Consider the following 23,563-nt stretch of genomic DNA (forward strand, 5'->3'; position numbering starts at 1 on the left):
CCTGAGGAAGAGGTGCCTGGTTTCCAAATGAGAACAGTTGTATATATCTACTGGATTCTTTCACTGCCAACTCCCCCTGGTTTGCCTCTACATTCTGAATTACTTCTTGTAAGGCTTTGATTTCTTTGCCCTGGGTAAACCTTTGCAGTTCGTCCAATTCTGTTTCTGTAAATACTTTATTTCGTGTTATAAATCGGCGTTGATCTGCTAGTCTCTTTTCTGTTATTTCTGATTCTGGATGTTGTTCTTTCCAGAATTGGTGCATTCGTTTTAGATATCCTCGTCTTGTTGGACTTGATCTGTAGTAACAGATCATTATTTCTTTGTTTTCCATCACTGTGTATCTGCGACGGGTAAACACCTTTTCTTCCAGTAGTTCTGCAGCTGCTGGCCCTGGTTGCTCAGCCAACCGTCCTGAGTCCTGTAACCCATTTTTCACCAGATATCCAGGAACTCCAATATCTAGTGCGGACCTTGTTAACCCGGGCGACGTCCGAGCCAGTATGGCATTCTGAAATTTACGTCTCACCATATTTTTTATGGGAGAGACACTCTTTGTCTGACTCCTCTGATGAGACCTGTCTGGTATGGTTGAACCTCTGGCATAGCTCTCATCTTCCTCAGAATACACAAGCCCCACAACCACGTCAAGGTAGTGCCTCACTGGGAGATTATTGTTATTATTATTATGGATCATCGCACAGTCAGCCAGATGTTCAGACTGGATTTGGCATTTTGTCTACCTATCGAGTCCTTACCCAGGACCTGGGATAGGCAGATGTGGATGTTTGATGGTATTACAGGTATAGTCGCAGGATGGAAGCAGTTCCTAATAAGGCCGCCTTTTGCAATTGACTAATAGCAAATTTGTCAATGCCAATGGTGTTCAAGTGGTGCTCCAGTTGTTTTGGGATTGCGCCCAAGGAGCCTATGACTATTGGTACTACCCTTGCTTGCTTTTGCCACAGTCTTTCTATTTCTATTTGTAGGTCTTTGTATTTTTTTATCTTCTCCAGTTCTTTCTCTTCTATTCTGCTGTCTCCAGGCACTGCCACGTCCACTATCCAGACTTTTTTTCTTTCTTATCGACAATTGTTAAGTCTGGGGTGTTATGTTGCAGGTGCTTGTCTGTTTGAATTCTGAAGTCCCAGAGCAGTTTAATTTTATCATTTTCTATGACTTTCTCTATTTTATGATCCCACCAGTTTTTGCTTACAGGCAAATGATATTTTTTTGCAGATCTTCCAAGGCACCATTGTTGCTACTTTGTCATGCCGCTGCTTGTAGTCAGTCTGTGCAATCTTCTTGCAACAGCTTACCAAGTGGTCCACTGTTTCTTCAGCTTCTTTGCATAGGCGGCACTTACTGTCTGTTGCTGTCTTCTCAATTTTGAATTTGTATGCATTTGTCCTTAAGGCTTGGTCTTGTGCAGCCAGAATTAATCCCTCGGTCTCTTTCTTCAATTTTCCTGCTCTTAGCCATTGCCAGGTTTTATTATTATCTTTCCCAGCTATTTTTTTAATGTATTGGCCATGTAGTGCTTTGTCTTCCCATGCCTCTATTCTGTTCTTCATTTGGTCTTTCTTGTATTATTATTATTATTATTATTATTAGCACAGAATAATGTTCAGACTCGATTTTTGTCTTCAGCTATTTTTTTTAAACAAATCAATGCATTCCTTCTTTTCTTCCTCCATTGATAAAGTTTATTCTGACTGGATAATCTAAGAAAACATGTTTTTTTTTTTAATGTAATAAAGCTACTTCAACTTCTGCTCCTTACCTTTTTTCTACTATGCAGCTATTCAAAATGGAAAGACACTCTTAAAATAAACTAGCACTTTATATGAATGACCTTTATATGTTTGTACTAACAGTAATATCTTCATTTTTCATCTTGTAAGAGTAGAGGGACTGGAACTAAAAACAAATCAATGCACAGAGTTAGGTTCATTGAGCCAAGCAGCAGAAAAGATGTAGCAGAAAGACAGTAGCAGCATGGCAAGGAAAGAATTAAGATTTGACTTGGGCATCTACACTCAAAACTCATTTACCAAACATAAGTCCCCCAGTTAGGCAAAATAGTGTTTTAGATGAAAGTCTGGAATTCTTGCAATATTTTTTTCTTGACTGATCACCAGTGTCACTTCTTTCTGCTTTTCCAAAGTTTGATCTGAAATGTGAATTGTTTTCATAGTCAGCAATGTCTGTTTTGCAACATGTTATGAGTAGGTAGAACATGGAATGAGCATGGCAATCTTTTGACTCTTAAAAAAATCCCTATATCAAGAAAAGGTAACGCTTCTAAGAAGTAGAGGACAAATACCTTCCTAGCTTCTAGTTAATCTTGGTCCAAGCAGTCAAGCCTACTTTATTTTTATCTTGCAGACTATCATGCATTTCCCTCTTTTTACCTTTTCATGAAACATGTTCCTACTCAGAATAGAATAGAATAGAATAGAATAATAACTTTATTGTCACTTTGAATATACACTAATACACTAAAATGAAATTTTGTTGCATACAGCTCTCAAAGGGTCACCACCTCCAATATGCACTACATAAATATGACAAAAATAAGTAAATACAGAATTATGCATATACCCACATACATTATATGACACAGAGAAACAACACAGTCTAGTTCGGATTATGTATACATGTGCATGGCAACAAAAACGAATCTTGCGACTTTGCCAGATTGATGGCATAGGGAACAAAGCTATTACAGAATGCTACTAGAAGTACTTCAAAACTTCCTCCCACAGGGAACAACAGAAACAGACCATGAAGTGGGTGCATGGGGGCTCTAACAATGCTTTAAGCTCTAAGCACATAGCGCATATAAGCACATCCTAAATACCAGGAAACGAGCTTCCTGTGATCTTCTTGGCTGTCCTTACCAATCTCTGTATGGACTTTCTGTCTGAGGCACTGCTGCCAGCAAATCAGACAGTGGTGCAGTTTGTTAAAATGCTCTCTATCGTGCCTCTGTAAAAAGTGGCCAGGACAGAAGGAGAGAGATGTGCTCTCCTCATCCAATGCAGGCAATGCAGATGCTGATTTGTACAATTCACTAAGGATGATGTGTGGAGAGACAAATTCAGATTGTTAGTTATCTGTACCCTCAGATACTTAATACTGTTGACCACCTCTACAGTTGCATCCTTGATACTGAGTGGAGTATGACTATGCCAGCTCTTTCTAAAACCTACAATGATCTCCTTTGTTTTATCAACATTTAGAACCAGATTACTTTTATTGTACCAGTCCACCAGAGCCATCACCTCTTCCCTATAAGCATCTTCATTGTCATCCCAGATAAGATCCACTAATGCATGTTGTCTGCATACTTCACAATATAATTCATAGCAGATTTGGCACAGGAGTCGTGGGTCATCAAAGTGAACAGTAGTGGACTCAGGACACAGCCTTGTGGGGAACCCGTACTCAAGGAGAGGGAGTTGGAAATTTTCTTTCCAACTCACACAAACTGGGGCCTATCAATAAGGAAATCAAGTATCCAATTACATAAAGCAGTATTAAAACCTAATAGGCCCAATTTGTTCACCAGATACTGAGGAATGTTTGTGTAGAATGAATGTTGAGTATTTTTCCTTGTTTTGGGTTTTGGGTGGGTGGGTTGCTCCCAAATACATCTCTTCCCAATTTACAGCTCTTTTTCTAAGCCTGGAGCTGAAGCTGAGTTCTGTTTAGTACTTTGCATATAATATACTCCCCAAAAGTCTATACTAGGGAATAAAACTGATAATAAAATCTCTTCTTCTCTTCCACAATGAAAAGAGGAAAAATGCAGAGTAGTTGCTGAACAAACACTCCCTCTACAGGTCTATTCTGAGAGCCCTTTTAGACAGATTTCAACAGTACAAAACAACAGTAAAATGACAAATTTTATTCTGTGAGTTTTATTTAATCAGAGAACAAATATAAATGACAGGAAAAAAATTGCCTGCTTTAGTCAATTTAGTCAATCATGGACATCTGTATTTCTCTATTCTTACTAAAACATCTTAAAGTGGTATACAAAAACACAACAAATGTTACAATTATTAAAATATAATAAAATTAAAACATATTAACATATATAATACACATAAACACATGCATACAGAGAGAAGTTAATCATACAGAACATTCAAATCCAGAAATCCTGGGAAACAGATGAATTTTCAATAAGTGCTTGATTCTGACTAAAATAAATTTTAACAGTACTATCACACCATTCTTAATTTACCACTACAGTATAGGACAGGGGTCTTCAAACTTGGCCCTTTTATGACTTGTGGACTTCAACTCACAGAATTCCTCAGCCAGGCACACTGGCTGAGGAATTCTGGGAGTTGAAGTCCACAAGTCATAAAAGGGCCAAGTGTGAAGACCCCCAGTATAGGATCTGCCTCATATATTAAAACCATCCATTTCCAAAACATCATGTGGCTCAGATATGGAAGAGCTGAAAGGAAACACTGAATTCTATTTTTCACAATATTAGTATAAAGAAAAATTTATTTCAGTCAGTAAATGAAGAAAAATGTATTCACAGGCATGGGAATACACCAAGCTCTAGGGCACTTTAGAAATCATGAAATGTTTATGACAAATAATTACTGCTATTAACCTAGCTAACTCCAACATATATAATTATGTGTTGTAACACAACACAGTTGGTCTTAAACTAAGTTTATTTCTTGATGCTACAGCAAAACAACAGTTTCTCTGTTGCTAAGTGCACAGCAGAAACATTGCACAGCTTTTATGTTAATCTTCTACAAGTGCACAGACACCAAGAGCCAGAAGAACAATTAGAAAATTTAAAATCTACAAAAGAGAATAATTAAACACAGGAAAGAATAAACTGTGTATAGCAGTGGTTCTCAACCTGTGGGTCGGGACCCCATTTGGGGTCGAATGACAATTTCACGGGGGTCGCCAAACAACGCAGTCCGCCATTTTTCCCCCCCTTTTCCTTAGCTGTGCTACTCCCTTGTATTCTATTGGCTTTTGAAAGCCAATAGAATAGACTCTCTTGAATAGAGTCTAATTCTATTGGCTTTCAAAAGCCAATAGGAATTGTCCAGGCTGTCTCTGCCCTGCTGAGCCCACCAAAAGTCCCATTCTGCAAACGGTGCTGCGCCAGCTGAGTAGTCCTCGACTTATGACCGGTTGGGGGTCGCGGCATTAAAAAGGTTGAGAACCACTGGTGTATAGTAAGACTCCTTGTCTATGTCATCAAGCATTTAAAGAACCTTTTGACAATTTTAAGACTCCTTATGGTATAAGTTTTTATGTACTAGACCTTACATTAAATGCAACTATTAAGTAAGCATAAATGTTTACTCTACAGTAAAACAATTCAATTAGGATTTTAAGCTACAGGACCCTTTATACATTAGCCATAATTAGGGCTACCAGAATTGGATAGCAAAAGTCCAGCTATCCACTGGCTGGAAACATGTAATTAAAGTTTATCATAGTTTATTGAAACATTAGTTTCAGGAAGCTAAAGATAAAGGCATTAACAAAAGGGGAAGGGCAGCTGGCCCAAATAATTATTAATTTAATTTAGCCATTTTAAACAGGCATGTAGAAAGGGATTACAAAGGATTACAATATCATATAGTATTGTGACAGACTGATACTCATGCACCTTCTTTATAACTGTTACCCAGCCCAATAGAGATAACTTCTCTTGCAAAGTATATTATATATATATATATATGTATGTATGTATGTATGTATGTATGTATGTATAAATGTTTTATTAATCTTCTATTTTCACAAAGAAGTGCTCAATAATGTGATGACTGAGTCCATTAGTGATTCTGTGGTACATATAAGCTTCTTCCAACTAAGTCCAATATTACACCCGCCAGTATATCCTCTCTTCTTCTGGTAATAACCATTTTTCCGCACAAAGCAAATTCAATTCGTATTATTATAATCTTTCAATTTTGTGTCTTTTTTATGAGTAAAAGCCCAAATCTTCAGTAATAGAAATTCTTTTAGTCCACAAACTTTAAAAAGTAAAATTTTAATTAGGATCAAGTTATTCTTGCAACGTTTTAAACTCCCCTGGATAGTCAGTTACTGCTATTTCTGGAGGGAGGAGTAAAATCTCCTTTCTCTCTCCATAGGGGGGAAAGTACTTTAAGCAGTTTTTGCAGGTAAAAAAAATAGTTAGGATTTAAGAGAGATAGATCTCACCCAGTTTCATCCGCGCTGCTTTATAGTTGCCTGGTGGTAAGTGTGACTTTGGCTGTCTGCCGCCTAGTGACAAGCCATATTGCTATGGCTGGTCCTTCATCTGCCAGTTTGGAGGGCTGCCCGGGATTGAGCGGAAGAGCTACCGCCCTCCCTTGATCAAGCAGGGATCCCCTTCTTGCTGGTCGCCCTTACAGGGCAACTTTTGACCCCTTCCAGGGCCCCCCAGCGATGTGAAACTGGACGCGGAAGATGGAGTTCACCTTCCAAACGTCCATGGCAAACCGGAAGTCAAAAAAATGATTTTTTTTTTATTGCAATGCATTGAGATGAAACTTCTAGTAATATGCAGGTCACACATTTCTATTATAAATGTTTGTTTATATTAGTTGAGCAGTACTTAATCATAAACTACCCAAACGTTCTTTAATGACCCTGTTCACTATATTTTTTTCAATTCCCAAACAGGTTCAACTTAGTAATATTTTATACTTTGTTTCTTTCAAGTTATATTTCCTAAGATGCCTTCAAGATGAACTAAAAAGATGAAGTCATAGAGTGTTAACTAGCAGTGATGTCTTAATATATCACACTGATAGTCCTTTATAACATTAGCATTTGATTGTTACTTACCAAAAACATTCATATTAATGCTTAGCTTATGCTATGTTTTACTTCATATTTAATTCTGTAATTCCTTAATGCAATGCAAAACAAAAAAACAAAAAACCAAGAATAGGAGTCCAATAATCTCCTTATTTACAATAACCCATTAAGAAATGTTTTAGATGTGCATGTAATTAAAACTCCAGGACTTTAAAGTCACCTTCAAATCCTGTCATTCCCTGGCTGTGGATATTTCAATTGATGAAAGGCTTGTGAAGTAGAAAGTTCTGGAATTTTTGTAAGCTTATATTAGAAGGAAAAATGAAAAACTGAAATTTGAACTCACATCTACATAAAGTCCATGCTGTATATATCTATGAATTTCATTAATGAAAGAGTGGATGGTTTCTATTATAACCTCCCTTCAGGCTAAGAAAGTTACTTTCAATTACATCATTTATTATAACTATGACCTTGAACTGAAAATTACTCCAGTAAAAGTAGAGAAGATCCTTCTAGATTTGAATTCTACGAAAATGGTATGGTAACCAGTGAGCCTGATCTAATCACTAAAGAAGCCCGAGGGTCATTAAATAAACAATTGTGTCTTTCTATGTGAGTATGGGAGGGTGTGGGTGTTCGTGTAATCTTATACCCATATTTCTGGTATTGTGTAAAATTGAATATCTAAATTAATGCACTGGCCCGATAGTTAATATGAAAGTAGTATTAATACTGATATCAATATGGCTACTTTAAGTGGCTTTATAGTTCTTGATGGAAGAGACAGTTTTATATTGTAGAGTTCTTGGAAATATGAATATTTAATATGATAATGTGGAAAATGTTTAAAAATATAAATACAGATAATTCTCGACTTACAACAGTTCATTTAGTGATTGTTCAAAGTTACAACAGTGTTGAAAAAGTGTCTTATGACCATTTTTCACACTTATGACCATTGCAGCATCTTCATGTCATGTGATCAAAATTCAGATGCTTGGCATCTGGTTCATATTTATAACAGTTGCAGTGTTCCAGGGTCATGTGATCAACTTTTGCAATTTTCTGACAAACAAAGTAAATGGGGAAGTCAGATTCATTTAACAACACAGTGGCTAACTTAACAACTGCAATGATGGAATTAACAACTGTGGAAAGAAATGTCATAAAATGCGGCAAAACTCACTTAACAAATGTCTCATTTAGCAACATAAATTTTCGGCACAAGTGTGGTCATAAGTCAATACTATCAGTACTGTAAAATTGAGGTTGTTTCATTGGTTGATTATGATTATTTATTTATCAAACTTGCATGTCACCTATCTTGCCAAAGACACTCTGGAAAGTCTTTGGTACTCTCTGAACTTGGTTGTTTGCTTGCAGATATTTCATTACCCAACTAGGTAACATCATCAGTCCTAATGAGGGTGGGATTTGCTCCCTGTTTATATACAATAGCATGCCCTGCCAGTATTGGTGCATGTTTGTGTGTGTGTTTGCTTGGTATTTACTTGATTAGAGTATTGTTTTCTGTTGGATTGTTTGTCTACTGTTAATCCCTGCTTATTTAGGTATAGACTGGTGGATATGATGCTTTCTGGTCTTTTTTGCTTCCTCCTTGGCTTTTGAATGGTATTAATTTATGTGGCTTATTGCTATGTGTATATTGATGGCTAAATGATAATTATCTCTAACAGACGTTATTAGAGTGACTTTGAAGAACCTCAGCTTGGATGCTGCTTCTTATACCCTGTGTTTTATATTGTATTCCCATTTGCTGTTGGCCTTCAAGTTTTGATGCATTACAACCAAACATTGACCCTCTAGTTTTGTCATCAGTATTCAGCTTGAATAGGGAGAATGGCATACAAGGGAAATATAGGCTACATGTGCAGAAAAGGCACTTGAGAAAAAAGCTCAACATGATTTTTTTTCCAATAATCTGGATATTATTAAAATGAATTAATCTTTCACAAGAAGATCAAGTCTGCACGTCTGATATTTTGATCAGCTGGAATACTCTTTGCCTCTTTTACTTTTGATTTGAAAGAAACAAGAGTCTGCTTGGTGGCTTATAATAGGCTTAAACTATGTAAGAAGCTGCTTATTGGAATTAAAAGTTTGATGTAATATTGACATTTGTTTAAGTATTCCCAAACCTTCAGAAAAAGAAGATCACAGTGGAAATATCAGAGAAAATTTTCATTTATGAAAGCTGACTTGTAATAAGCAAGCATTATTATGTGAGTTAACATTTACCACCATCTTTAATTCACAATTCCTACATTTTTGTGAATTAATGTATAAATACCTTAATTCTATTAAAATAAATATGTTAAGTGCCATATTCCTACCCCACTTTAAATTATCTGTTGATACTAGGGAGTGGATCAGGAAGTAATCAACCACATAAAAATCCTAGATGATTTATTTCATGTTTAAATGATTTATTATCTTGTTATAACCCCCCCCCCCCCGAATTCACAAACTTCTCAACACAGGAAGAGGAATTCATGAACTTGCTGTAACTACACTCCATTCTTGCTATTCTTCCTATACTGGCAGTCCCTTGCTTATGACCACAATTGAGCCCAATATTTATATTCTTTGCAAGACAATTAAGTGAGTTTTGCTGCATTTCTTGTCACAGCTGTTAAGTGAATCACTGCAGTTAAGTTAGTAACACAATTGTTAAATGGTTTCCCCACTGACTGTTTGTCAAAAGTTCACAAAAGGTGATCACATGACTGATCACACTGCACCCATCATAAATACATGCCAGTTGCGAAGCATTGGAATTCTTATCATATGACCAAGGAGTGCTGTAATGGTTATAAATGTGAAAGTCACTTTTTCAGTGTTGTTGTAACTTTGAATGGTCACTAAATAAATACAGAAAATCACATGGAGGGATCGCATGAAGATTCAAGGCTGTCTTCTCTGCTTTTTAGAAATATCATCAGGAATGTGGTAAAGGTATGGCTCACGTGCAGCCCTTGGGCTCATTTTTATGGGGCTAAGCATCAGCCAGTCATGGTTACAGTGGCACATTTATTCATGTGTCTTTGCCAAACTTAGATCAAGGTTCCCTTCTTTCAGATGTCATGTGCTTGTTTGACCTTTAAACCAACCTTTAAACCAATCTTCCTCCCAAACAAAATTATTAACTTTGAAAAATCACACTTATGTAATGATTTATTTTTTAATGATCTGGATATTAATTTTTTTATGTTCATGCTTGTTTGTTTTTCTTTCTCTTTTTTTCTGTATCCACAGAAGAACTGAATTGATGAAGTATTCCCTCACATTTTTTTTTTGCGTTATACTAAATTTTTGTATATATAATTTAGGAATTGCAAAATATTATTTGGTCAGAACTGCCATAGTTTTTTCAGCTTATTCTGGGACTAATTGAATAGCTTCAATATAGTCTGAAGGCAATATTATGTATGTGGACTTCATCATTGTTTGTGATTCAAGGGTAAACTCAGTTCACCCATAAGATAATTATGCAGAAATCTTCCCTTTAGTGTTGATTTACCACCAGCTTATCAGGTACTTAGGAGTCAGCCACAGTGACATCAACATCCTAATTAACAACTGACATAGTTTATACACAACCAGGCACCATATAAATACAATGTGTAGAACAGTGCACATATTCTAGAGTGAGAAAAGTTCCCTGATGATGGGCTCCAGCACAAGCCCAAAAGCTTGGAAGAATAAATTGGATTTCAGACTGGATTCTGCAACATTATTCTGGGACATGTATATTTATGTTCATTCACAACTTCCCTTTAGTTATTACTTATTCATAGTATCTAAATGTGATACATAGAACTAAAGTGATTTCATTTTGTATTTAATTCTTTGGTCCAGAAGGCTACTCACAAGAACATCATTTTCTTTTAATAAAATCCCATTCAGTTATGTAGCACAATGGTTAAGACATGTAATAGAACACAGTTCTATTGATTTTTGCTGGCTTTATGGTCTGTCCAAAAGAGAGAGAATGTGATTTTGAATATACACTTGCAAATGATGGGCTGCAATACTGCAGCAAAGAAAGACCTATAATTTGTGGCATTTATTTTTAGGGTTGTATTTTGAAGAATTATATGGATTTGATAGCTATGAGAATGAAAACAGAGCAAAGTAAAAAAAGAAAATGAAAAGCTTTCCAGGTTTTTTGATAGGGTTTTTTAAAAATAGTTTGAAGTCTTTTTTTTCTCTTTCCCTTTAAAGGGAAATGGGTGAAGAAACTGGGAAACAGCTAAAGCAGTTTCAAACATCACAGCCTATTCAAAGCATATATGGAAAATGCTGTTGCATTGATTATATAATGTTAAGAGATTATTTTGTTAATGAATTACTTTTTTATTATTTTGAAGTGCGGTTACGTTGTGAAAGCAAATGGACACAGACAGTATTCTCTACCAAAGGAGCCACACTTCTGCTCCTATTTTAGATTTGCTAAATTCATAGAGTAATCTTTTGCAATGTACAATTCTCACTGAGAAATAAACCCCAAATGGTCTACTTCAAGAGAGAAATCTTGTCAATTCTCATTAATTATCAAGATACTAACACTAACACTTCTTTGTAAATCAAGCTGACCTTGTATTTAAGATTTCTTGCACACCAATTTCCAGGAAGAAATTCATACATTAATAAAAGACCATCTAGCTTGCCCCCACCCCACATTCACAAAAATGAAACTGTAAACCCTAAAAGAGAGGCTAGAATCTGAACAGCCCTTATCATGTTTTACTGTTTTCCCCTTGAACAGCTTGTTCTATGCTTCATTACATGCTATTGCATATGCTTTCAAAGCTCCATTTCATGACTAAAATGAATTGCAAAGATAACCACATCAAAAGGCCACATAAAATCATTCAACTGGTTTTTGGGGTTTTGGAAACCTGGATTATGTGAAGGCTATATGGCACTCCTCACCCCCATTTATGCTCCCTTGATGGGCAGACAGTATAGGGATCTCTATGAATCCTGACTTTTGAAAACAAATTCTCCAATAACCATTCTGTATTTGCTAATTACTACAGCTTTTTTGCTACAATAGGAAGGAAGGAAGGAAGGAAGGAAGGAAGGAAGGAAGGAAGGAAGGAAGGAAGGAAGGAAGGAAGGAAGGAAGATGTCAATGCTGCTAATATTGAATATTCCTGCTTTGAAAAAATATGCAGAACTGTCTGGTATTTTTAGAGTTAATTCAGATGATGCTGGGAGGGGGAAGAAAGAATGTGAGAGAGTAATTACGTTGGCTTCAGAAGGAAGTGAACCTTTGCCCTCCAAGCTGGTTGGGCAATGTGAATTATGACAGCAAAAGAGGGAGGGAAAATGCTAGCAAAATAACTGCTCTGGGGTAGAGATTTCAGATCTTGGCATCCTCCATGCCATGCTGACACTCTGTCACACAAAGAATAAAGACTTTTTAGGATAAACAATGCCTGGAAGTTCTTTGAAGTGTTTCATTAGTCGGAATCTTGACAGAAAGAAGGAAAGAAGGAAAGAAGCAAGGATAATGTCAATAGTAATTTAGAGTAGAGTTCTAAAGGGTAGAGACAGCGCACAGAAGAAAGATGGAGACAGACTCCAGAATATTCATCACAAAACTGAGAAAAAATTAGCATCCTTTTAACAAGTCTGAGAAATGGATTGCAGAATCTTTAGTTGTTGATCAGCCAATGAGTCTGGGAGGGAAGTGTTTGAGTTGGAATCCAATGCATCTTTTGCAGAATCAAACACTATAGCTTATATTAGCAATGGGAAGAATGTGTGGTAGAAAGATCAGTCGATCTTTCAGATGCAGAAGGTTGTCTCAGTAAGGAGCAGTACCAACTCATCTTGATGTTCTGGCACATTAAGCAAGTTAGTATTGGGATAGAGAAACATTAGAGAATTCCACAACTTTTGAGTAGACTGTGGGTAAAAAAAAATATTCTTCCAGAAGAAGGCAATGACATATCTCATCCATAAAGCTGGCAACAAAATTGCATGAATGCTATTTCAGGTTCAGGTTTGTTGTTATCTTTTAGAGGGTGATGTTCTAGTGAATCAGAAAGCCATCTTTATTGCTAGTAATAGGCAGTATTTAATTATTAAATTTATATACTGCCCATCTGAACACCAAGGGCTATATGAGAAGGCAGTGCAAAAGTCACACATGCAAGCATGCACATTTACACACAAGGATACACAACTCCATACACAGAGAACATAGAATATCAGAGTTGGAAGAGACCTTGGAAGTCTTCTAGTCCAATCCTCTGCTCAAGCAGGAGATCCTATACCAAGATGAAGTCAGGAAATCGAAGGCTCAGAATGAATGAAGACTTGCAACAGAAACCCAGGACAATAAAAAAAAAGTTTCTTTCAACATATTAATAACAAGAAAAAAGTCAAGGAAATGTAAGTCCACTAAAGAGAGAAGATGACAAGGAAGTAACAGGCAGTAGGAAGAAAGCAGAACAGCTTAACTCATTCTTTGCATCAGTCTTCACAAAAAGAAATTATAGCCCAACATACCCCCGCCCCAAAAAAAACTACTGCAAAAAACAAACTAGAAACAAAAATTAAAATAAGCAAGAAAATGGAGACTTCTGGTTTTGTGCCATAGTGCATGGGCACAGGATTGTGGAGTTCTGCACCCCACGGCTAGTTTCGCCCTGCCAGGGACCCTAAATGGGTCAAAAGTCACCCCAAAGAGGCAAGAAAGAAAGAGGGGTGCTCTGATGAACACTGAATCATGGTGTTTGATCTGTTTGATCCAGGGGAAGCCCTCAAACCTGCCAAGAAAAAGGTTAGCTGCACACCAGTGTCTAGCCCAAGCTACTTGCAGCCAAAATCCAAGAGCACGAACTACAACAATGGTGAACAGCATGCTTGGAATTGGTGAGAGTATCGATCTTCTCTCTTCTATTTTGTAACTGATTCCTTGGGAAAGATCCCCAAAGTAAGAAATCCTCTGAACGTGAAGGAAGGGAACTACATCCCCATTCCTCCATAGACGGAAGTGGCAAATTAACTTTTAAGGGGAAAATAAATATATTGAAATGATATCTATAATACTATGGTCTGGATAAATCTAGAAACTAAGCAAATTGTTAAGATTTTACACCCTAAAGGGTTCTGAGGATACACACACACACACACACACACACACACACACACACACACACACACATATATATATATATATACACACATATACATATACACACACACACACACACACACACACACACACACACACACACACACACACACATATATATATATATATATATATATATATATATATATATGAATAAAAGAATAAAACACGATCACCGGGAGGATTGAAGTAAGAATACTTTACTAAAAATATACTTATACTAAAAAGTTGCCAAGCTTTCACTGGGGGAACTCCCCAGCATCGTCAGGGCTAAAAGGCCATTGCAATAAAGGTGGTTTAAGTAGGTTCAAGTAACGTTTGCGCACGGCTCCTAGACCGTGTTACTGGCCCTGATTGGCCAGGTGATAACTAAGATGTGTCTATAACGTTATGTTTTTTTTCTTTGGATGCCCCTCCCCATCCCTCCACTATTGGTCTTTGGAGGCGTTAGTGACCTTGCATCCCCTCCTCTTCCGATAATACCAACGCCCACCATATCGGGGGGAGGATTCGATCTGATGTTTTCCTGTGTCTTATGATGGGGATAGGGTTCCATTAACTGTGGGTTACTATCCCTTCCCAATTGTATACCTCTCTCCTCCTTCATCATGTCAACAGCTATTATCTGAGTATGGTATGCCTCAGTAATCATGTCTTTATTCCCCACCCCAGTCTTCCTTACATCCGTTCCCTCCCATTGTTTGGCACTCAAACCGCTCTCATTACTCCTCCCCTTACTGATCGAGCGGGTTGTCATTCTATGCTTTCTCTCCCCTCTCATCATGTGGGACACTCCTCCTCATTGCTATGGGCAACCGCACACTCCGAGATTTTAACATTAAGTCTTTTAGGTGTTCCGGCTCCACTGGTATCGCTTCCTCCCTCCTGGGGGTGTGTGAGCCTTACATGGGGTTGTTGGGCGGTGCATAGATCGTCCGTATCGGGCGCCCCCACCCTTTCTTTCTCCGTAGCCTCTATTCCAGCATCCACATGTTGGGGTGGGAGACTCTCTCGCCGCACGATCCGGCGCCGGTCACCTGGCAAGGGGGTATTGATGGTATAGCTATTTACGTCCATATGCAGGCGTTCCCAATGGTGGGGTGAATCGGCTTCCTGTCCGTAATGCCGCAAGTGTTGGTATGATCGCTTGCGATGTAATGAGTGGTAATTTGAGTCCCATTTCTGCAGCGCTTGTTGCACTGGATGCAAGTCAATGTGACGATTAATTGAGCTATCATTTGAGAACCAGGCCTCTTTCTTTTTTTTTTTTTTTTTTTTATTGAAAATTTTTACATTTTACAAAAACAAATCCCCTTCCCATACCCCCCCCTACCTCACCCCCCCCCTTCCCAACCTCCCAAACCCTCCCCTGGACTTCCCAGAGCTGAGTACAGGCTTAATTAAAAAAAAAAAAAAGAAAACTTAAAACACTTTTAAAACCTAAACAAATTTAAATACAATCATCATTCTATATAAGCTCCCTCCAAAAACACAAATTTAAACATTACTTTCTTTGAATATCTATATCTATAATATAAAATCTAATTTCTCCCTCTTTCTTTGTCCTAAAACGAAAAAATAAACATACAAATCTTTGTTATACCATTAAAGATAAATACTCTTAAAGAACTTAAAGTAAGTACATATTTCCTTCAATCTTCATAATCTTCTCTCCTATCCAAAAATAAAAAAAAAAAAAAAAAAACTTAAAAAACCTATAAGTCCTAAACAAATCTAAGCACATTTAATTAAACAAATTATTTTGTCTTAAAAATATTAATAATATTTAAAAACTAAAAACACTTTTAAATCCTAAACAAATCTAAATACAATCATCACTCTATATAAACTCCCTCCAAAACCACAAATTTTTAAAATTTAAAACATTAGAATCCACTCACTAAAATAAGCAAATTATAATCCCTTCAAAACACAAATTTAAACAATATTATCATTAAAGGTTCAAAACTTAAAACAACAAAGTTAATAAACACATTAAACATTTCAATCTTCACCAATAACTAATTCCATCCGTAAAAAACTACATCCTTATCAATCTCAATTATATTAGTATTATTAATTATTCACATTCCAGTTTTTTCCATTCTCCATTCTTCCATTCTTCCATTTCCCTTCTCCATTCTTGTATCAAACTCGTAAGAAATGCTGCAAGTTCTGCCTTAGGAGACTGCTCCAAAATTCCTGAATCTCCCATCGACTCCGAAGCCAATAAGGGTTCCTTAAATTCCTCCTTGTATTGATCTTTACAATTGTAAGTTGTACAAGTTATCCTCTGCCCGTTCCTCTCTTGTTGATGCCCCTCAGACTGAGATTTCCCAGTTTCCATTTCAGGCAACAATTCCACCCTTAAAGATTGCTCCAAAGACTTTGTAGGTCTAACATCTCCCAGAGATTCAGAAACCACTAAATATGAAACTTCCTTAACCTTCTTCTGTTGCTGCTTTTCTTTGGGATTATATACTGCACAAGTTGTCTTCTGCTCCTCAACCTGGACTTGTTGAGGCCTCTCACACAAAGATTCTCCAGTTTTCATAAATATAGGCTCTTCAAACTGTGATTCTACATTCTTTTCTTCCAAAGCTTTAAACTTAATTGATGGCGATGCACATACCCCCAGGACCGAAGTATAAAAATCTTTTGCTTGAGAAACAGTATTAAGTCTATAACATGTCCCCAGGTAATTCACCACCATTCCAATCGGAACATCCCATCTGAATGAAATTTTTCTCTTTTTAAGTTCATTTGCTAAAAAAGCAAACTCCTTTCTTCTTCTTAAAATTTTAGATGGGATCTCTTTAAAAATTATAACATCTTGTGAAGCAATTTGAAATCTCTTCTTATAATAGGCTTGCACAATTTCATTGCGTAAAGATCTTTTACCAAAGTAAATTACCACATCTCTTGGCAGATTCTTCTGTGCTGCCACCACAGAGTTAACCCTAAATAATTTTTCAATTTCATTAAGTATTCCCTCTTTTTCTTTATTCAAAATCAATGCAAAGTCCTTTGCAACCATCTCCTTCAGATCTCCTTGCAAAGACTCTCCCAGGCCTCTAATTCTTAAGGCATATTCCATTTGTCCATATTGAAGCATAAGAATCTCATTTTCCATTTCTTTTTCCATACTTTCAATTTTCCCCTCCATTATGTCCACTTTTTCAGCTACCTCTTCCACATGGGAGTTCACCTTTTCAAGAACAGAAGCAACACCTTCTAAAGCCAAAACAAAATCTTGTCTCAAGATCTTATTGTTTTCCTCTAAAATCTTTTTCATTTCTGCCCTAATTTGAATTATAACATCTCCCATCATGTCTTGCAAGTCCTTCATAGTTATTAGCTGACCCCCAGAAGAGGGTGAAACTGTTGATTTAGAAACTGTAGAAATCCCTGGACGCTTTGGAGCCATCTTAAAGAAAAACCTTTAGTCCTTCTTAAGCAATTATAAAAATTCCTTCAAAAATCATAACTCCCTCCAAAGAAGGTCATTATAATAAAAAGAAAAAAGGGAAAAAAAGGAAGAGAAAAAGAATTAAAAAAAAGTTTTACTCCTTCTTAAAAATTACAAAAAATTAAGCAGAAAAAAAGTCCTTCAAAAAAGGGTCATTACAATAAAAAAAAAAGGGGAGTTCAAAGGAAAAAAAAAGGGAGAAGGAAAAAAAAAAAAAATTAAATAAAAAAAGTCCGTTCCAAAAAAAATACTTAGAGATACCAAAAACAACCATTCCAATCATAAGGAAATAAAAAGAGAAAGGGAAAGGAAAGAAAGAAAAACACCAAAAAGCCTGCCGGTCAGCATTCTAACTTCCAGAAAAAAAAACACCGAGGAGTTTGCCGATCGCCATTTTACTTTCCCTTTCAACAAAGAAAAAAAATAAAAAGAGAGAATAAAAATAGAAACAAATCTTAAAACTTAAAATCCAAATAAGTCAAAGAAAGCAAAAACTAAATCCTCTACTCAGCTCTGTCCATTTAAAAAAAAAAAAAAAAAACTCACCAGTTCTCTTTAAGCACGGAGGTGTTTGCGGCGGCTCGTTTTGTCCCTGAGGACAAAAACAGCTGGGAAGCGGAGACAAGTCTGAACTCCGTGGGAGCACTCCTTTCACCCCCCCAAAAAAAAAAACTTGGGGGGTGCGAAAGAGGCTCTACCACTATTCAGACACTCTCTACCCCCCCCCTTTGCCCGGGAGGGGGATTTTGAACCGCTGAACAGCTGATATCTGCTGTTCATAGCGGTTCTTACACTTACCCAGGAGGACGGCTACAAAGTAGCCGCCATCACGCACGCAAAATCCACCGGAAGTCCGAGAACCAGGCCTCTTTCAATAGCCAGCCTCCCTTTGTGGCATCAATAGCTATGATACAGTTATTAGCAAAATCAAATTGGTGGCCCTCCTGCACCATATGCATCCAAAGTTGTGAATGCTGCTCGCCCCGTTTTATAGCCAATTGGTGTTCATGGAGACGAGTCTTCAGGCGTTTGGCTGTTTCCCCCACATTGCCTTGGCAATTCCTACAATTGATCTTATAGACAATGGATGATTTCTCCATAGGAGGTAGGGGGTCTTTTGGGCGCATGACTTTAGACCGTAGAGTTTGATTTGGCTTGTGAGCCACCTCTATTCCATGGGGGGCCAGCAATCTGGCTGTGGCCTCTGAGATATTGTTAATGTATGGGAGGGAGATATGTGTTCTCTGTAAGGAGGGTTCTTCTCTACGTTGGTTGGCCGGAAGATGGGTTGTTGCGCTATGCCGTCTGATGAATCTTAATGGGTAACCGTTATAACGGCATATGCGAAAGAGGTGTCTCCTCTCTTCATTCCTATACTCATCCGTACTGCAGTGGGAGTCAACGCGCTTAAATAACGTTTTAATGCAGCTGATTTTATGGGAAACTGGATGATTACTCTGATAATGGAGGATCCTGTCCGTGTGAGTTGGTTTACGGAACACATTTGTATGTAAGGATCCATCCAATTGGCGATGGATAGATACATCCAAGAAGGCAAGGGTGTTATGTTTTTCCTCCTCCACAGTAAATTTTATATCAGAGTAGATGGAATTCAATATTCCCATAAATGCAGCTACATGTTGTCTTTTGACAACAGCGAACGTGTCGTCCACATACCTCACCCAAAACTTGGGTTGGTATAAAGCCATAGCCTTATGTTCAAGCTGCTGAAGGACCACCTCAGCCACAATACTAGAGATGGGGGAGCCCATCGGAGTTCCCTTGATCTGTTCATAGATGGAGCCCTGAAATGTAAAATGGGTTTGGAGGCATATTTCTATAAGTTTCACGAGGTCCTCTGTCTGCAGGGAGTCCTGATGGTGCCCTCCTCCCATGCACGTCAACCGTTCTCTCAGGACTGAGATGCCTAAGTCCTGGGGAATGGAGGTGAAGAGGGAGGTGACATCGAACGACACCATTGTCTTGTCATCCTCCACTCTGAGAGACTTGATTCTAGTTAAAAACTCTTCTGCAGACCTCACCATCGTGCTGCTCCCATCTACGAGATGGTTAATACGGGTGCTAAGCCATTTGGCTAGTCCCGAGATGGGGGTGCCCCTAAACGATACAATGGGGCGGAGGGGGATACCTCCCTTGTGAATTTTTGGTAGTCCTTAAAAACGGGCGAGAGCTGTGTCACAAGGGCGTATCCTCCTCAAGATGTCATCCGCAATCTTCTTACTGCGCTTCAAGCTGTCTAGCAATTTGTTGATTTTATTTTTGAGCGTTACCGTGGGGTCTTTCTCAACTATTCTATAAGCTGATTTATCACTCAGGAGTTCTAATGCCTTAGTTCAGTGGTTCTCAACCTGTGGGTCGGGACCCCATTTGGGGTTGAACGACCATTTCACGGGGGTCGCCAAACCACGTTGTCCGCCATTTTTTCCCTTTTCCCTAGCTGACCTACTCCCTCTTATTGGTGGCCACACCCACTTGGGGGTCACCACAACATGGGGAACTGTATTATGGGGTCATGGCATTAGAAAGGTTGAGAACCACTGCCTTAGTTGTATATAGCTCTCTATCCATTACAACAGTCACTCTACCTTTGTCTGCGGGAAGTACGATGATGGTATCATCCCTCTTGAGTTGTATGAGGGCTTCAGTTTCTTCCCTAGACAGGGTGTGATGGTACCTATGGCTAGTAAGTAGCCCTGTGATCTGTTGTCTTATGGAACTCCTGGTATCCTCGTCTGTCCCCATGTGAAGCATAACTGGTTCTAGTGCGGCTACAAAGTCTAATGGCTGAGCCTCCATAAGGTTATGGTTAATATCACGCTGCAGTAGGGTGAGTTGTGGGTTAGTTAAAGGTTTTGAAGAGAGATTACATACCAACTCATTAACAAAACTGTTATATTGGGACTTACATATAGCATCCATCTTGCGTTGGAGATGTGTTGTTGTTTTCTCACTCGTTCTTTTTGTCACCATTTTGATGTGGTAGCTCAAGGCCTGGAAATGCTGTTACGATAATGCTGAGTCACAACGCTGTCGATGTTCCTGAACACATTTTTTCAAATGTTCCACCTGTCTATGTTGATCATTGATAAGGGCTTTTATGGTTCTGCGTTGGAACTGGTGGAGAGCCTGCTGACATTCATTTGTATCTATAACGGGCTTCCTTCTTAGCATCTTAGGTGGTAGATCTTCTCGTGCGCAAGTATGTAAGAATGCTATCCTGCGGTAAGCTGCCGAACTGCGACACGTCAATTTCTCCCACTTTCTGGCCGTGAGCAAAACTGCTCGATCATAAAATTCAAGAATATTGGTAAAAATGCGACTCCCGGGCATAATTATGAATAAAAGAATAAAACACGATCACCGGGAGGATTGAAGTAAGAATACTTTACTAAAAATATACTTCTACTAAAAAGTTGCCAAGCTTTCGCTGGGGGAACTCCCCAGCATCGTCAGGGCTAAAAGGCCATGGCAATAAAGGTGGTTTAAGTAGGTTCAAGTAACGTTTGCGCACGGCTCCTAGACCGTGCTATTGGCCCTGATTGGCCAGCTGATAACCAAGATGTGTCTATAACGTTGTTTTTTTCTTCGGATGCCCCTCCCCTCCCTCCACTATTAGTCTTTGGAGGCGTTAGTACCATCATACCCTGTCTAGGGAAGAAACTGAAGCCCTCATACAACTCAAGAGGGATGATACCATCGTCGTACTTCCCGCAGACAAAGGTAGAGTGACTGTTGTAATGGATAGAGAGCTATATACAACTAAGGCATTAGAACTCCTGAGTGATAAATCAGCTTATAGAATAGTTGAGAAAGACCCCACGGTAATGCTCAAAAATAAAATCAACAAATTGCTAGAAAGCTTGAAGCGCAGTAAGAAGATTGCCAGGTGACCGGTGCCGGATCGCGCAGTGAGAGAGTCTCCCACCCCAACATGTGGATGCTGGAATAGAGGCTACGGACCTCCTGCGCACGGAGAAAGAAAGGGAGGGGGCGCCCGATACGGACGATCTATGCACCGCCCAACAACCCCATGTAAGGCTCACACACCCCCAGGAGGGAGGAAGCAATACCAGTGGAGCTGGAACACCTAAAAGACTTAACGTTAAAATCTCGGAGTGTGCGGTTGCCCATAGCAATGAGGAGGAGCATCCCACATGGAGAGGGGAGAGAAAGCATAGAATGACAACCCGCTCGATCAGTAAGGGGAGGAGTAATGAGAGCGGTTTGAGTGCCAAACAACGGGAGGGAACAGTTGTAAGGAAGACTGGGGTGGGGAATAAAGACATGATTACTGAGGCATACCATACTCAGATAAGAACTGTTGACATGATGAAGGAGGAGAGAGGTATACAATTGGGAAGGGATAGTAACCCACAATTAGTGGAACCCTATCCCCATCATAAGACACAGGAAAACATCAGATCGAATCCTCCCCCCGATACGGCAGGCGTTGGTATTATCGGAAGAGGAGGGGATGCAAGGTCACTAACGCCTCCAAAGACCAATAGTGGAGGGATGGGGAGGAGCATCCAAAGAAAAAAACATAATGTTATAGACACATCTTAGTTATCACCTGGCCAATCAGGGCCAGTAACACGGTCTAGGAGCCGTGCGCAAACGTTACTTGAACCTACTTAAACCACCTTTATTGCAATGGCCTTTTAGCCCTGACGATGCTGGGGAGTTCCCCCAGTGAAAGCTTGGCAACTTTTTAGTATAAGTATATTTTTAGTAAAGTATTCTTACTTCAATCTTCCCGGTGATTGTGTTTTATTCTTTCATTCATAATTATGCCTGGGAGTCGCATTTTTACCAATATTCTTGAATATATATATATATATATATATATATATATATATATATATATATATATGTAACTTTTTGTTTGAAAAAGCTGGAAAACATCTAGTGGAGAATTAGAATATAGAACATCAAGAAGACTGATTCAGAAATTGGCAAGACATCCAGAAACAAAGGATAATCTGTTCCCTTGAACTTTAATAACTCTCAAGAAGACAGCTGGGAACAAAGAAAGAAAATATACTGATCCAGCCATAAGATTAAAAAGTGTTACAGAAAAAGAAATACTCTGACTGCTGTTTAAGCCCAAGAATTATTTACAGAAAAAGAAAAACTTTGACTCTTGGCTAATCTCTCAGGGGGGAATTTACAGGAAGGACTCAAAGTGGCTAAATATACTGGATTGCAATTTTGACTGGTTGATAGCTAAATAGAAGAACTGTGATAAAATACTGCTTTCACTGATGCCTTGACAATTGGAAACACATTGGATTACAAAAACCATATATAAAGATAAGAACTGTATAAGATTGGATTGTTTGGATTCTGAGATTGGCTGGTTTGACAAGGCTAACCATAGAGATTATGGCACTGATGAAATACTATTTGGAGTGGGGAGACAATATGGATATTGTATACTTATCAAAAAACAACAGGAAACCACACCTAATATCTACTCCTGAAAGATCTAGCCTGGAATATCAGAGACCTCCAGAAGCAATATTTCAAGACAAGACAAATACCTTTCAAGAGGAAATGTATGCAATGCTATGACAAATACAAATGACAATGGATTCAAATCATGAGGAGATCAAAAACAACTTTGATGACATAAATGAGCACATCTCCAATCTAAACTTACAATCAAAATACCCCCCCCCCAAAATACAGGAATTTCCTGGCAAACAAAATATATTAATTTGGAAAGCTACTTGGCAAAAGAAAAAGGCCAGAGTTAGATTCAAAAGATTTGATTCGCCTTACCAGATGGAATATTACATGAACAATACTGTTTGAATATGGTTAAAAGAACAGAAAATTTGGATATAAAGGGGCTCTATAGTAAGAGGGATAAGAGATATAAGTAGTATAGTATTTTTTACAATATATGAAATGTAAAAATATTGGGATGATATATGTAAATGAAAAGTTTGAAGTTTAAAGGTAATTAATCTGAAGAGAACTAGGACTGAGGAATGACCGAAATATTGAGGGGAAATTAAGCTTAAACAAGAATTTTTGAAAACAGAATATATAGTGACTTAACGATA

The sequence above is a fragment of the Crotalus tigris genome, unplaced genomic scaffold (genome assembly GCF_016545835.1).
Source record: "Crotalus tigris isolate CLP2741 ecotype Arizona unplaced genomic scaffold, ASM1654583v1 scf7180000017772.1543713, whole genome shotgun sequence".
Classification (NCBI taxonomy): domain Eukaryota; kingdom Metazoa; phylum Chordata; class Lepidosauria; order Squamata; family Viperidae; genus Crotalus; species Crotalus tigris.